The sequence below is a fragment of the Nansenia antarctica genome (genome assembly GCF_963989245.1).
Source record: "Nansenia antarctica genome assembly, chromosome: 1".
Taxonomy (NCBI): Eukaryota; Metazoa; Chordata; class Actinopteri; order Argentiniformes; family Microstomatidae; genus Nansenia; species Nansenia antarctica.
Window position 1 is genome coordinate 6,729,475 of NC_137674.1, and position 13,807 is coordinate 6,743,281.

Sequence of the window (13,807 nt, forward strand, 5' to 3'; positions counted from 1 at the left end):
GAGGGATGTAGAGGGATGTAGAGGGATGTGGAGGGATGTAGAGGGATGTAGAGGGTTGTAGAGGTATGTGGAGGGATGTAGAGGGATGTAGAGGTATGTGGAGGGATGTAGAGGGATGTAGAGGGATGTGGAGGGATGTAGAGGGTGTAGAGGGATGTAGAGGGATGTGGAGGGATGTAGAGGGATGTGGAGGGATGTAGAGGGATGTGGAGGGATGTAGAGGGATGTAGAGGGATGTAGAGGGATGTGGAGGGATGTAGAGGGATGTGGAGGGATGTAGAGGGATGTAGAGGGATGTAGAGGGATGTAGAGGGATGTGGAGGGATGTAGAGGGATGTGGAGGGATGTAGAGGGATGTGGAGGGATGTAGAGGGATGTAGAGGGATGTAGAGGGATGTGGAGGGATGTAGAGGGTGTAGAGGGATGTAGAGGGATATAGAGGGTGTAGAAGGATGTGGACGGATGTAGAGGTTTGTAGAGGGATGTAGAGGGATATGGAGGGATGTAGAGGGATGTAGAGGGATGTAGAGGGATGTGGAGGGATGTGGAGGGATGTAGAGATATGTAGAGGGATGTGGAGGGATGTAGAGGGATGTAGAGGGATATGGAGGGATATGATTAAACACAAACACTTCTATCAATGTCTTTTTCCATTAACTATTGTCTTTTTAAATGTTTTATCTATTTACTTCTTATATTTGCTTTTATTCATTGTAATTTTTATTCTCTTATGCTCCTCTTGCTGTATTTTTAAATAATGCATGTAAAGCACTTTGAATTGCCCCTGTTGTATGAAATGTGCTATACAAATAAACTTGCCTTGCCTTGCCTTGCCTTACACTGATAAGCAAACTGGAGGTAGTCGCTCTATGAGTAGAGGGCTGCAAGGGAATTTTCCTGGATGCACAGTGTACAGGTTTTTCGCCCTTGCCTGCTTGCGTGTTCTGTCATCATGTGGTTTTGATGTCCATCTTAGTTGTTGATCTTCTTTGCTCTCTGTGAAGTGCATTGGGTCACATTTTGTGAGAAATGCGCTATACAAAGAAAACTTTATTTGATTTGATTTAAAATATATAAATATTGCCATGTAGTTTTTTCTTGCTATTGCAATGTCGACTGGAACTGAAGCCATAACAATGTTACTCTCTTGTACTTGTATAATGGGATGTAATAAACTTTTGGCACACATGGCAATACAAAAATCATGAATCTTGAATTATTATTATTATCATTATTCAGCCATTTAAACATGCAAGTTTGTTTCCTGAGGGTTAGCTGACAACCCCACTGACAGATGACAGGTAGATAATGACAGGTAGTGTAATAGGGGAGTGGTTGTCTTGAGGGAGTGGTTGTCTTGAGGGAGTGGTTGGGGTGGAGTTAACCACCTATTGTTCCCACCCATTACCTCTGTGAAAAAACTCTCTCAAGACTTTGACCATGGTTTTCTCAAAACTGTGATTTGGAGGGGATCAGCATTAAAATATCCAGAACTTCCTCAACTTGTTTCAGATTTCAACATATGACACATTTTAAAGCTTACAATCTACCCTTTCATAATCCGGAAAAAACAGAAAAAGATTTTGCCCTAGTTGAGGACTTTTTAACCATGCCCTGTCACATATTTGATCTGTTCCACCACCAGCACACTTGATTCAACTAATCAAGTACAAATCATAAGAGGGTTGAAAACCACTGCTCTAAACCATAACCCGGCCTTGACCAACCCTCTCAGAGGGTCACGGCTACCTTAAACCCTCTCAGAGGGTCATGGCTACCTTAAACCCTCTCAAAGTGTCATGGCTACCTTAAACCCCCTAACCCTAACCCTTAAACCCTTTCAGAGGGTTACCATGGCTACCTTAAACCCTCTCAGAGGGTCACGGCTACCTTAAACCCTCTCAGAGGGTTATCATGGCTACCTTAAACCCTCTCAGAGGGTCATGGCTACCTTAAACCCTCTCAGAGGGTCATGGCTACCTTAAACCCTCTCAGCTACATCACATTGGTCCTATCTCACCCTACCCTACCCCCTACCTGGGGTAGTGGTGGTCTAGTGGATAGTGAGTTGGACTTGTGATCGGAAGGTTGTGAGTTCAAATCCCGCCTGAAACCACACCACTACTAGTGTGCCCTTGAGTAAGGCACTTAGCCCTCAGTTACTCCAGGGGGAATGTCCCTGTAATTCGTAATTGTAAGTCGCTTTGGATTAAAAGCGTCTGCTAAATGGCAAAATTAATTAATTAATTAAATCTCACATTTCTTATACATCTTGCAACACAATACCCATTCTAGTGGGTATCTTGGATATGTTGATTTCTCTCAGAGTATATGTGTTCAACGTTTCACTTCCTATTCCTATGCAAGCAGGTCTACATTTCATAGCAAATCAGTCTGGCAGATCATGGCAGAAACATTAATCATTGCAGAGTCATTGGTGGTAAACCCAGGTTAATCATTGTAACAGCCTAGGCTCAATGGACTGCACACAACAGTGTTTCCTCTATATGCATTTATTCGTGGCGGGCCGCCACCAAAGAATTTCCTCCGCCACCAAATGATTCAGACAGTCCACTTTGATTCAGGCTGCGCAGAAAGGCAGCGAATTATTATGACCGGAGAACAGAAAAAAAGCAGATTGAAGCTAGATTTAGGCCGCTTCCAGACCAACATTTAGTTACGATTTAGCGGTAGTTATTTACAATATGTTACAATGTTGCAATTAACCTCGTCGTTTGTGTTCGCACTGCAATCGAGACTCTCAACAGGCGCGCGGCGCAAGGCGACGCGCTTTCAAAACAGTTTTGTGATTGGTCCGAATTTAGCGGGACATTTGGATTTCAGGAAATCCCTCTCCTCTCTCTCTCTTAGCCCGTCGCCGGTGCCTTTAATCCCGTATCCTAATCGAAAACGGAACATCATCAGCGACGACTGTGGGTTATTGCATTTACTGCTGTTCTCTGGTTCATGTTCTTATACCAGTGCTCAGTATAGAGTATTTTAAATGAACATTCGTAATGTATGTCTCTGATGTTCATGGTCAATTAAATGCGGTGGTAGCTGACGTCGGCACGTTGCGCCGTTCTGAGCGGCAGCAGGTCTCGCTGCTCTGTTTTTAATGTTTGTCGGTTTTTTGTTGTATAATGTCTAATGTTACAACCTCAGCCAGAGTTGTTTACACCAGAAGTGCCCTCTTTGCACTAAGAGAGACTGCAAAACATGAGGGTTTCAAACACTCATTACCGAAGGAACTACGGAAGAAATACCGGGGGTGCAAAGCTGGAGCGAAGCTAAAAGCTAAATCGAGGAGGCGGTGGAGATACAAGCCGTTTCTACCATCAATCTAAATGGGAAATGTTAACTCCTTACCCAACAAATGTGACGAGTTGGAGGCACTCGTGATGCATCATTCAGTGTATCGGGAGTGCAGCCTGATGTGCTTCTCTGAGAGCTGGCTAAATGACAACATCGCCAACTCATGTGTGGAGATCGAACTATTCATAGCAATATGCACGGGGCAAAAATAATCTATTGCTTCTAAAATCACCACGAACAGAACGGCGGAGGTACGGGTAAACACGGCTCATGTTGGTGTCCTCAGAGGTAAGAGTTGGTTTTCTTTAACTCAACTGATAGCATTACCTTGCTGTTGTTGTTTACCGAATGCTCCATCTGACTGTCACACTGTGATTTTACTTGTGTAAACAGTTAATGAGTAACGTTAGCCGGTTCTGTGCGTGTACTCTCACGTAGGCCTACTTCGTATTGATCTTTCTGTGTGTGTGTGTGTGTGTGTGTGTGTGTGTGTGTGTGTAATGCGCGTTCCGCATGTTCCGCTGCAGCTGTAGGATATGTTGGTATTTGATCACCTTCTATATAAAATCACCTGCTCGGCTTTAATGAGTTAACCGCTATTTAAGAAATTATAATTGTTGCCACCCTCTATACTAGTTTTTGGTGAAACCACGTGTTTGTTTTGAGCGCCAGTGCGCGTTTTATGCGAATGTGAAAAATCCTGGAGGAAACACTGACACAAAATAAGGGGAGACCACACATGCTTTAAATCATGAATCAAATCAAATCAATAAGTATTTATTTATAAACTAACTGGAAGTATTCAAAATAACAATAGATATGTCAATCAGTATCATCAGTAGTGAATGCAGTGTATGGATGAGTGGAAGGTGTAGTGTAAATGTTGTAAGGTGTGTTAAAGTTAAAGTAAGGCGAGCCTAAGCTCAAACCAACCAAACCGGTGGAAGGAGGAGAAGAGGGAGAATAAGAGTGAGCAGCCAGCTTAAGTAGGCAACTCACCAGGTGCCTCAGATCACCCAATCAAGCCTATGCCCAGCCAGGACCTGCAGCAACCAATCCATATATGGTATGAGCCCACAGCACATAGTGAGAGGGCTGCCACATCCCCCCCCCCCTCAAAAACCCAATAGTCCCCCCCAATAACCAAACAAAAAACAACAAAAATTCAAAAGTTCCCATGATAACCTGTGGCAGGGTGGACTGCTCGATGCCGCCCTCTGGTGGCAAGAACCATGGAGTAATCTTCAACAACCACTTATCCGGTGTGGTGAACATCACACACTCCTGCAGATTCTTCCTCTCTGATGCGTCCTTAGGGTATCTGCCCGACTGAAACTCTTCCCACACTCGGAGCACAGGTATGGTTTCTCTCCTGTGTGTATTCTCTGGTGTGTCTTTAGGTGTCCTGCTTGATTGAAACTCTTCCCACACTGTGTGCACTGGTATGGTTTCTCTCCTGTGTGTATTCTCTGGTGTATAGTTAGATATCCCACCCACCTGTAACTCTTCCCACACTGGAGCAGTGATATCGTTTTTCGCCTGTATGAATTTTCTGATGTCTCTTTAGATCGTCTGCTCGAATGAAACTCTTGCCACACTGGGAGCAGTAGTATGGTTTCTCTCCTGTGTGTTTTCTCTGGTGTATTGTTAGGTGTCCTGCTTGAGTAAAACATTTCTCACACTGGGAGCACTGGTAAGGTTTCTCTCCAGTGTGTATTGTCTGATGTCTCTTTAGATCTACTGCTCGACTGAAACTCTTGCTACACTGTGTGCACTGGTATGGTTTCTCTCCTGTGTGTATTCTCTGGTGTGTCTTTAGGTATCTTGTTTGATTGAAACTCTTCCCACACTGGGAGCACTGGTATGGTTTCTCTCCTGTGTGAATTCTCAGGTGGCTCTTTAGGTTTGGTTCCCGATTGAAACTCTTGCCACACTGTGTGCACTGGTATGGTTTCTCTCCTGTGTGTATTCTCTGATGCTGCTTCAGTTTTGATGCATGCTTGAAACTCTTGCCACACTGGGAGCAGTGGTGTGTTTTCTCTCCTGAGTGTCTGTGTTGTTTATGGTTTCCTGATGTGGTGGAGCTGGGCTCGCTGTCTGAACCTGGGTTGGAGCTCTGCTCATCTGTAAGAATATGAACATATACAGGGTTACAAACACATTTTGTGCAAATCATTGAGCAAAGTTGTCAAAAAGAAGAATATTATTTTAAATAGATATAACTATAGTTTATACTGCAAAACATGATGGTGTCTCTCTGGTTCAGGCATGAAAACAGGTCGGGGTGAAAAAGGTGAGAAGGATATGAGACCCGGATCCTGCTAGGGCAGTCGGAGACTGAGAGCCAAAAAAGATTATTGGGGTACCAGAAAGAGACACATCATACATGCGGGCTCACAAAAGCTCTCCCTCTCACACTCCCTCACTCTCACACACACTCCAATAGGCTACGAGACCAGTGGCGTCATTTCAGCAAAAGCCACGATATGGCATGGTACCGAATGGGGGGGTAGAGGTGGATTTTTTTCCTCCAAATCAGTCCATTTTAGTGAGTTGTTTCTGTACAAAAACGAAAATATGAATGTATAATTAAGTGCAAATAAAGTATATTTACATGTTCACATGTAAACATACACATATGTTGTATAAGAAACTAGACTGACAACTTCTCATGAAATGCGCAACAGTGCAGCTTTAATATAAGCTAGTACAGTGTTTCCCAAAATGTGGGGCGTGGGGGGTACTGCAGGGCGTTTTATTTTTATTTTTTATATATATATTTGATGCCCTTAGTCTGTGTACTACGGTAGCAGTCGCACTGTTATTCTGTTCTTGTATGAAGGTACGTCCTAATGTGACTACGTTGTCACTACGTTGACTGTCGAGTCTGTTGTCAGTCTGTGAATAAACTTACCGGAGACATGCTGAAGAGAATACAGAGTCTGCTTTACTTATTGTTCATACGCGATTCATGTGCACCCAAGCTCAACACATACCATATATCTGCCATATATCATACTTCGGTTATATATATATCGAAAAATATGATGATAAATACATATAAAACGGAGGTATGATATATATGGCAGTCTCACGCGCCTGTCACGTCTCCAGTACATTAGAACTTCGCATCCTTTGATACATATGGCGGGATGTAAGGCTCTTGTAACTTCGCAGACAATGGCAAAATTGAAATAGTTTACTCTATGTTCAACTGCCGCGGCGAAGTTACAGATCCTTACATCCCGTCATATGTATCAAAGGATGCAAAGTTCTAATGTACTGGAGACGTGACAGGCGCGTGAGACTGCCATATATGTGCCGTTTTATATGTATTTATCATCATATTTATATCATCAAGGATCTTGACGGGATGTAAGGATCTTGTAACTTCGCAAACAATGGCAGAATTGAAATAGTTTACTCTATGTTCAACTGCCGCGGCGTTGCCTTTAATATACAAATATTGTATGACCCTCAGCCTGCTCACACGGCGCGGCTCCACGGTTCTTTGGTGGAAAGGCATTTTTAACGAACTCCCAGCGAAATCAAAACACGAAAATCTTCTGTCACTACCTTTTCCAGTTGAACATAGAGTAAACTATTTAAATGTTGCCATTGTTTGCGAAGTTACAAGATCCTTATATGTATCAAAGGATGCAAAGTTCTAATGTAGCTACTGGAGACGTGACAGGCGCCTGAGACTGCCATATATCTGCCATATATCATACCTCAGTTTTATATGTATTCATCATCATATTTTCCGGGCATTTAGCTCATTAAACGGCGAAAATCACTGGCGGACCTGGGTTGCGATTCCATTTAATTTACAGGGAACTATGTGTGAAAGGGGCTAACAGCTTGCAAAATAGGCTGACAACGCTAACGTTAGTAGTTATCTGTACTGTATCTGTACTGCACTTAGTAATGTTAGTACCAAATGTTAGTACCAAAGTTAGCCATCTATCGTTAGCTAGCAATTTGTATTTTGTTAACGTTACATTCCTATCTCAGTATTTGCGACTTCAGTCCTTGTCTTCTCTCAGCATACAAAAACCTCGGCTGACGTTCTGTCACCAATTTCTTCACCAAGGAGTTTCACGCGCACATTACAGTTTCAGCCCTTCACGCCTGCGCATTTGATGGGCCATCAACGGTCCATCAAAATCTTATCGTTCGAACGTTCAACGTGCGTTCCAGACTAATGGGCCGCTCCCCCCCCCCCCCCAAAAAAAAAAACTCATCGGATCTATATGATTCAGGGGAGTCACCTATTTTGGATTCAAAACGGCTAATTTCGACGAAAGGTGAGCGATTATCATGCCTGTCTGGTTTCTCAAATATATTGTTAAAGAAAAGGTGTAATAAAATAAAATAATATAAACATGCCTGTACGTCATATACGTGTGAGTTTGTCCCAACATAATACGAGGGTCAAAAGGTCAAATTGTATGACCAAGTGGATTGGGGGAGTAACACAATGGTTAACCCATTTAAACCGGGGGCGCTGTTGCGTTGTTCTACCTTTCAAGCCGGGAAAGCGGATACGTCATTTTGTAGTATGTGTATTTTTTCCACATTCTTCTGGTCTCTTGGCCAATGGAATGCATCAACATATACACGTGGGAGTATCTACACACGTGCAGATTATTATTTTTTTCACGATATCTTGGCAACAGCTGAGAAGTTTCTGAAGTTAGTTCTGAAAAGAGTGATATTGATGATGAGCTGCAACGTTTGCAGGAATAGCACTAGACAAATAAAAGGTATTATTATTATTATGACAATGTTATAACTGATTCGGATGATTTAGAAGGCTTTGAAACGGAATGGAAGACTAGCACCGTAATTAGGGATGCTCCGATCTGGATTTTTGGGGCCGATACCGATCACCGATTTTTTTCCTCAAGATCTACCGATACCGATCTTTTTAAAAATACATAACTGTATGCCTACTGACTGGATAATAGCCTACATATATTTAGCTTTTTAGACAAAAGTCTTGATCCATTAGGCACCAAGCAAACGCAGACCCAAGTCAGTCGATATGGCTGTATAAAAGACATCATAAACGTGGCCTTCATGGTTTACATACGCAGGGGTGCAAACTGGCGATGGTCCAAAAAGGTGACACTTTTTTTTTGTCCGTAGATGGTTAGCTCTATCATTAACAGTCTAACAATGATGCGCGTGTAAGTAGCGATGGCCCTGACCGTAACACCCGCATAATTAATGTAAGCAGGTTTCTACAAGTTACATTTAAGACCTTTATAAGAACACTTTTAATAGATTTGAAGACCTATTGAGCAAGTATTGGTATTAGACTCACATTCATTGATTCTTTTCATTAGCAATGCTGGGTGATCTGTTCTGTTGCATATAGAACAATGATAATGTAAGTTAGCCTACTTTATCAATTCTTGATTCATTTCCATTGCTTCTCAACACAATACTAGATATAATAACATACATAACAGAATAAACTCACACACTTACTTACACTGCATAGCCTACATACTGAGATATGGCACACACACACACACACACACACACACACACACCCCTCACAGGAGGGCCACACACACACACGTACAGCTACACACACACGTACAGCTACACACACACGCACGCTATATTTACTAAAACACACACACCGTTGCTACCACTGCAAGTTTGAATAAATTATAACTTCACATGCCTACAGTCGAATCGCCTCCTACGGCGATTATCGTATCGTGGCCTCTTGTCTTATCGTTTCACGTGGCAACATATCAGGGTCTTGGGCGCAGCTTAACTGACGGTATTTAGTGATCGTTAAACTGTTGTTTATTTTTCGTGTTATGAAAAAAAACGAGTCGGCGAGTAGCGTAGTTCTAGGTTGAGTTCGTAAATTCGCTCTGAGAGCGCCGGAGGGCACACTGGGCTCAACGTAATTTGATTGGACAAGAGGCATTCCATGACTGGTCAGATTTCCAGAGCGAATTTACGAACGCAGCCTAGAACTACGCTAATCGCCGACTCGTTTTTTTTCATAACACGGAAAATAAACAACAGTTTAACGATCACTAAATACTTTATGGATTGGATTCACCATTCTCGTTTGCCATAGACTACTATTTGGTAAGGCTTTTGTAAATACTTTTGTTTTGGGACGTGTTTGTGTTTGGGGCGGTATGATCATCTAATTATGTGTAGTTATGTGTTTCTAGCATGTCGATGTTCTATCAGGTAAATTCGCTAGAACTAATCTCATGACATTTCACAATCACAAACATATATGTACAGAAACTCACTAAAGTATAAAATACCGCTTCTCTTGAAATCACTCTCCAGCTCCTATGACGCTTAGAGGTCAATGCATTAGTTTTTTTGGTGAACTACCGTAATAACCCTAAATGGTTAGAGAGTGCAACTTCTCTGCTTTCAGAAACTTTTTTTCTTTCCGATTGCACATTATAGTTCAAGAATTACGATAGTTTGAACGAACCCTGTAAAATCCTGTTGAGAAGTTATCGCAACATAGAAATAAAGTTTTCCCACAATAAAATAACTTAAAAGATCGGCTTTTGCGATCGGACATTTTTGCCGATCACCGATGGAGTCATTTGGAGTGAAATCGGACGATTTAAATCGGTGGCCGATAAATCGGAGCATCCCTAACCGTAATCCTAGGAGGCGTTTCAACCGCGTCTCATCAGCCTCGACAGCCTACAGTAAAGGGCCCTCCAAACTCATCACAGCCTACAGTAAAGGGCCCTCCAAACTCATCACAGCCTACAGTAAAGGGCCCTCCAAACTCATCACAGCTGGCTGAACTGCGATCTTCAGTCGCCAGGGCAAGACAGATCGTTAGCCAACTTGTTGAGCCACTAAAGTGACGGTGCAGCCCCCTGTTCTCTCCCCCCACCCTCACTCCCTGCCCCCAACTCCCCAAACCACTCAACCCCAAATGAAGGTCCTTAATGACATTCGTGTGAACACTGACTCCAGAAAAATCTGTTTTAGTACTACTAGACTGGTTTAGATCCTACCTACAGGACAGAAGCTATTATGTCTCCATTGGCAACTTTGTGTCCGACCAAATTAAAATGACATGTGGGGTTCCCCAAGGGTCAATCCCCGCTCCTATTCAATCTCTAGATGCTTCCATTGGGACACATCATAAAAAAGAACAAAATTGCCTACCATAACTATGCAGATGACATACATAGCCCTCTCACCGAACGACTATAGCAGGGGTATTCGATGATCTCCTCCCACCCTATATTCATATCAGACCTCCTCCCACCCTATATTCATATCAGATCTCCTCACCCTATATTCATATCAGATCTCCTCCCACCCTATATTCATATCAGATCTCCTCCCTCCCTATATTCATATCAGATGTACTCCCTCCCTATATTCCCTAAGGCCCCTAAGGTCAGCTGCTGCATGCTCCTGGAACAAACTCCCTGAAGAAATCAAACAGGCACAAAGCCTAAACATATTTAAATCTAAGCTAAAAACCTTCATGTTTTGCAGCAGTTATGATTACACACTTCTATCAATGTCTTTTATGCATTAACTATTGTCGTTTTTATTTTCTTGCTATGCTCCTCTTGCTGTATTTTTAAATAATGTAGCCTATGTAAAGCACTTTGAATTGCCCCTGTTTTATTAAATGTGCCATACAAATCAACTTGCCTTGCCACTGGCAGCATTGATTTTACAGCAGTGCAATGACCCTCACCACTATACAACAAAGACTTACCATCCGTGTCTTCAATCTCCACTTCTACTTCGACCTCTTGTTTCACCATCACTCCCTCCTCTCTCATTTCTTCTCCTCCATCTTCTTCTTTCACCATCACACCCTTCTGCATTACAGCTACACCTCCATCCTCTTCTTTCACCATCACTCTCTTCTCCTCCACTTCTTCTTTCACCATCACACAATTCTCCTCTACATCTTCTTCCTCCAGCTTCACTGCCACCATCTCTGGACCGCATTGTGTGATTTTCAGGGCTGGAGAACCACAGCCAGATCCGGGGGACTCTGTGGACTCTGGTTCATACATGGTTGCATGAGCTGAAGAGGACCTGCAGCTAGAAACAATGGAGGCACAAACAGTGCAGAGTCCATTATAAATGACAGCCAACCAGTTCACTGAAAGCCCATCTAGACTGACAGGACATGTCCTAAAAATGCAATAATCTATGGATAACTGATTGCATTTCTTTGTAATTAAAGGGTCTGGAAAACAGACATTAAACGGTTCCAATTGTATTTTGTGTCCAAGAAAAAATGACAATAATCTTCTAGTTAGGCTCAACTTCCTGGTCAGACAGAGGGCTGTATGGGCGTGGACTTTGCACGCTTGACTGGCAGCTCCCTTTCAAGCTAGCTTGCTGCGTTATCATACATGACATTCATCTATTAGATGTGCTTATAGTTCTGCCCTTTAATTACCAACTGTTTAGCTCAGTGGTTCTCAACCTTTTTTGGGCCAGCGCCCCCCTGTCCATTATCCAGGTCTCTTACCGCCCCCCATCAAAAAAAGTTGCCTTTTTTTCTTCCCTGAATATGAATGTTGACTAATATTCTGTGTTATATCATTTAAAAAGCATGTCACTGAATGCCAAATAATAGATTTGATTTAACTGGGCAGTTGGAATATCATTATCATTAGTTTACCAGAGAGCAGAAAAGCCATGTGAATGTGAATAAAAATGCTGTTTATGAGTGTTAAACAAACTCAGACAACATCAGAGAATACAAACAGACTGTTTTATGATGCTAATATTTATTAACTTTTTATTAGACTTTGTTAACAAAGTTCCAAAGTTCAGAGCACTGCGCTCAGGGACCGCTCAGAGATGGGTGCTCTGACTGAAAAGACGGTTTGTCCGAGCGAACTGACCGTTCGTGCAATTACGAACGTACCCGTAATAACACTGCTGACAGCTGTTTTTCATGAGAAAAATACTTTATGCGTGAACGCCCCCCAAGAACACCTCAGCGCCCCCCTTTAAAAAAAATTTGTTCCAGCGCCCCCCGATGTTGTCTGACCGCCCCCGTTGAGAAACGATGGTTTAGCTGCTGCTGAAATGTACTGAGCTAATACAATGACTTGGCTAAGATTATAGTTATGCACCTGGCAGTATAATTCATCATATCAATTCAATGACCACCATTAGCATACTGTACACCTGGCACCCTATGGTGAATTATTGAACCAGGGTTCGACAGTAACGCTTGCCCGCTTGTCGGGAGCAAGTAAAAAGCCCGACAACGCTGCTGGATCCTGGATATTTTTACCTGTGTGCAGGAAGAACAACAGACGGCGCAGGCGCCAGATCAGACTAGATGATTGTGGAGTGAAGATATTATTATTATGCCGTCTGTTGTTCTTCTTGCACACAGTTAAAAATATCCAGGATCTAGCAGCGTCATCGGGCTCACGCAAACAAACCCGGCAAATGTTTTACTTGCTCCGGACAAGCGTTACTGTGGAACCCTGTGAACACAATAGGCTACTTGTGGACAGGATTCACAGCATGTGTATGACTTACTGATCAGTTGTACCACAATGGTGTTGTCCTCCTTTTCTAATTCGCTGCCGTATTTTCACAATATCCGCCATGTTTAGTTTCTTCCCACACTGGACGTAGCACTGGCGCATGTCGCCATGACCAGAACAAGCAGAAGCATCCATCATTGCCTAGATGGGGAGTTCACAGTGCAGGGAATCCTACGAATAAAGATGATCAAAATATTAAAACAAGAGTGAAGAAATGTAATCAAAACATATTTTATGTTATTTTTTTACCAGAAGTGGAAAACAGTAGCCAAGCTATATGTAGGTCCATATATACATACTGTATATATACTGTATATGCATTTTTGACACTGACAGAATTGTTGTTATTTTAGCTGTTTACCAAAACATATTCAAGTTGCAGTTATAGAATGAATATGGCCTTAAAGTGCAGACTAAATACCCTCTTTAATTTGAGGGTATTCACATCCAAATTGGAGGAAGGGTCTAGGAATTACAGCTCTTTAATATGTGGCCCCCTCTTTTTCAAGGGAAAACCAAAAGTTTAGCTTTTTCTGTGTTGACAACACAGCAAATAGGCTGATTATGCCATGATTTTGGCATTTGACATTTCAAATACCATTTACAGGCCACAGGATAAGAGTGCAGACGAAATGAAAATAGCTATTGAAAGGTAAGAGATTACAGATTTGAAAAGATCAGGTTTGTATTGTTACATTAAAAATATATAGGGGTGTAACGTTACAGACACATTTTAGTTTGTGGTTTTGAAGTCACGGTTCAGTACCTTTTCAGTACAGCAGTGTAAAAGTAAGTAAGTAAGAAGTAAGTAAAGCTTTATTTACATAGCGCCTTTCGAACATGAAATGCAATCTTTTACTGAACAAAAAGTGCCTCTTCCTTTCTTAATGAAGTACCATGGAAAAGTCGTGGAAAGTGTTTGTGCTTGT